Here is a 4,004-nt window from a genome sequence, read left to right as displayed (position 1 = left end):
AATGGATCAACATAGAGGGAGCATTTCTCTTGCGGATAGATGGCCTAGACAATAGCAACAGATATATGGAACAATTACATCAACATGAGTTATGTGTAATCTAATCTATATATAGCCAAGGCCCCTTACTGTGAGTGTCCAGTGGTTCTCATCACAAACCGCTCCCACCATGACATCATAATCCATGGGGTCCACCTGCAATTACCCAATATAGTGCAATGACACTGACTACCTCCTTATTGTCGACAGTGTACATTTATTATCACTTACCCTCCTCAGGCCTTTGTATTTTCTTTGCCAAATGGCCCTCATTTGGAATGAGTCTATTAAATATGCCCGTTTGCCTGATCTGTTCAAATCCCTCACTGTTGTGGTGAGGTACGCATTTATGATCTGTAATGAAATGTTCAATATGGGAAATGTCAATTTCCAAACACCAAACTTTTGCTCACCTCACTTTCCACAAGGGTCCCAGGACCAAGGTGCTCCCGCAGGTTTCGGGAGAAAAATTTATATCGGCCTATCTTGCTCCACAAAATGTCCTCCTTTTCCCCAGTCCAAATTGTATGAACCACTGTGATGAGAAATGTTGGCAAATGACTTGCAGTAATAGACAACATCATCAATCGACAAAATAAGTCCATAATTACCAGTTTCCAGTGTCTGCTTGTATTTCTTGTATTTGTGGAAATGTAGGGCTGGACTGAGGTGGGGACGGGGACTGAGGTGGGGACGGGGACTGAGTTGGGAATGGGGACTGAGGTGGGGATGGGGACTGAGGTGGGGATGGGGACTGAGGTGGGATGGGTCAGTAATTGTGGATAGGGAACCAGTTTGCCATTTGTGCGGCACACGTGGTGTTGGCTCTATGTATCTGCCGAGTTGGTCTATATTTACTTTATGCAAGGTGTTGCCCTTCTTTGACATTATGTCAGCAGTTTTTCCATCAATGCTGACGATTATAAACGGCCCAAGCATTGACAACTCCATCTTCCCGCCCTTTCGTTGTTCCTGCCTTATATTTTGCTGCAACACTTTATCGCCAACTTTGACGTAGTCCTCATGGCCCTGCTCCTCCCTCTTCCGCTTCACTTTCGCCCTTACCTTTTCTGTGTTCTCCTGGGCAGTAGTGAAGTGCCCAGGTAGGTTTTGAACACCTGGTGACAGGGATTCCTGACCAGCAAGGTGTTCCAAATGCTCATCAGTTATCTGTGGCAACAACGAATACACATGGCACAATTTCAGCACATCAGATGGGCATCCATGCAGTCAAACTTCATAATCACATACACACAACACATATATGGAACACTTTACTACACACCTTGTACGCTTTGGGAACCTCAGTGGGATACCTGGCCTCCCGACCAAACATCAGAAAGTAAGGTGAGAACCTTGTAGTCAGCTGCTTTTTGGTTCTGAGTGCAAAGAGTGTGGCCGAGGTGGCTGTCCCAACTATTAGGTTTCTCCGCCACCAACTTTGTCAAGGTCCTGTAAGGTCATACATACACAACAATGTCACTTATAGGATTGGAAAGTGTATAAAAAAAACAAACCATATACATTTACAATACCTTTGAGTAATCCCATTCAGCTTCTCGACCAAACCATTCGTCTGGGGATGGTAGGACGAGCACAAACTCCTTTTGATCCCCAGTTTGTCACATATTTGATAGTTGATCTGACAGAAAAGGTTGAAACGTGAATATAGACCCCATGAGAATGAGGACACAGATGGCATGAAAAAGTGTGCTTACCTGATTGACAAATTCTAGTCCATTGTCGGTCAAAATCCTTTTGGGTGCACCGAATTTGTAAAAAAAAGTCTAGAGTACATTCAGTGACCTCATTGGCATTTTTACTCTGCAGTGGATAAGCCTCCGTCCACTTCGTAAAATAATCAATCATCACGCAGATGGCCCTTTGCTGTTGGGGTCAGTTTGCCACCAAATCCATCCCCACAAGCTCTAGTGGCTCATTTATCTAAGGAAAGAGGGCACGTTATATGGAAATATGTCCTCACTCTTGGGGAAATTTAAAAAGAAAAATGTATTCAGTCACCTCAATTAAAAATGTAGGCCTTCTTAATTTTCAAGACATTCCTTCTGGCCTGGCATTCGGGACACTCAGATATCTAAACAAAGGAGTCAACAGTGAATAGGAAGATGCATATAATCGTTGTGAAAGTAAATCATGCACAGAGATCTCTTACAAATTCAGATAAAGCTCACCCATTTTCTTATGTCCTTTTCCATCCCAGGCCAGTAGTACCGTGAGGCAATGGCATCAACCGTTTTTTCCATGCCACAATGGCCTCCATGCTCACTAGCATGGAAACCGACAAACACCTGGTTAGCCTCCTCTGGCGAGGTGACTACTTTGGCGAGATAGTCATCTTTCTTTCTTTCTTTCTTTATTAGGATCCCCATTAGCACTAGCATAAGCGTTGGCTATTCTTCCTGGGGTCCTCACACACACACAAAACAAACATTAAACAAAACTAAAAGCAAAATAGAACAACTCATTTCATCATATGAACAATGGTATACGAAGTGAAACAAAAATGGTCATCACATTTTAGCCATCATCACAAGGCCAAACCACAGGCACAGTTACATTTTACTCTGTAATGCTCATATAATGTTTTAGCAACCTTTTAACATGTACTTGAGCATTTTCCTGAATTATGTGGACTGGTAAAGAGTTCCAGCTGACCATGGCTCTGTACATGACTGTTTTCTGTCTGATATTTGATTTAGATGTGGGTAATACGAACCTTCTTTATATTGCATGTCTTGTTTGATAGTTATGTTGAGTGTACTGCGATATAAACCTTTGTGATAATATATGTGGTAAGTGTGTCACTGTAATATTCCTAACAAAATTTAACAAAGTATAAGTGGACCTCTGTCTGACACTCAACCATTTAAGGGTCTCCAACATTTCAGTCACTCTGGTTCTGTAGGAGCACTGCAGTGCACATCGTGCTGCCTTATTTTGAGCGACTTGTAGTTTGTCTAGATCTTTTTCTGCAGCACTAGACCAAATAACAAAACAGTAATCAAGCTGTGACAGAACCAAAGCATCTAGAACTTGTCTACTGACATCTTTTGGCAAATATTTTACAATTCTTTTAACAAGTGACACACCCCTTCCCATTTTACATACAACATTATCAATTTGTTTAGACCAAGATCATTTTTGATCCAGAGTTATACCTAACAATTTCGTTTGTTATGATGTAAATGAATTTGCAACCAAAGTACTTCAATATCAGCAGACATCAAATCATATCTGACTTTAGCTGGTATTTCCTTTTGAATGTATACTGCCACCCCACCTCCATATGCATTCCTGTCTTTTCTAAATATACTATATCCCTGAATGTCCACTGCAGCGTCATTAAAGGTGTCATCTAAGTGAGTTTCTGATATTGCTAACAAATGAATACCACATGATAATATTTCCTCTATCTCAGACACTTTATTTCTTAGGCTACAAATATTGATATGAGCCAATTTAAACCCTTTATTTGGTAACTTATTTGACTTTAAGATGGCAATTTAAATGTTTTTTCTTTTTCACTTCTTTTCAAATTGAGAGCTGAACCAAAACATACAAGCAACACAACTTCAACCACACACACCATCACACACACAACCCCACACCTCACTGCCCATAGATTGCTATCCATGTGCATACTCACTCACCTAAACGAGCAGCACGGTAGCTCCCTAACATTTTAGATAATAACCTTTGTGTTAAATACATTCATGGTAATGTCTTGCAACGCAAGATCAAATTCATAAATCAATAAATCAAAATGACATTTTTAGGAGGAATGAACAACAATAGAGACCAGTTAAAATTGGCCTCTATTCAAAATCTATTAAACGTAATCTTATAGTCGCAGTTGATGAAATAAATAACTTAAAATAAGGTAGCAGATAACTCATAGGCCAGTGAATATTGGCCTACAATGAATAAATTCGCAATACACCAAA

General features: G+C 40.5%; 1 long non-coding RNA gene across 1 annotated transcript; it reads right to left on the bottom strand.

Annotated features, from left to right (window-relative positions):
• Positions 1-1,330: 1,330 nt before the first annotated feature.
• LOC134882331 (uncharacterized) lies at positions 1,331-1,904 on the bottom strand. The gene is made up of 3 exons (XR_010168143.1): positions 1,758-1,904; positions 1,575-1,681; positions 1,331-1,491 (listed from the first exon to the last, which is right to left on the bottom strand). It is a non-coding gene; the product is annotated as an uncharacterized LOC134882331 (long non-coding RNA).
• Between the last annotated feature and the right edge of the window lie 2,100 nt (positions 1,905-4,004).

This window comes from Eleginops maclovinus, chromosome 20, assembly GCF_036324505.1.
Source record: "Eleginops maclovinus isolate JMC-PN-2008 ecotype Puerto Natales chromosome 20, JC_Emac_rtc_rv5, whole genome shotgun sequence".
In the NCBI taxonomy this organism is placed as follows: domain Eukaryota; kingdom Metazoa; phylum Chordata; class Actinopteri; order Perciformes; family Eleginopidae; genus Eleginops; species Eleginops maclovinus.
The sequence above is the reverse complement of the archived record's forward strand: the minus strand, read 5'-3'. Positions and strand labels throughout refer to the sequence as shown.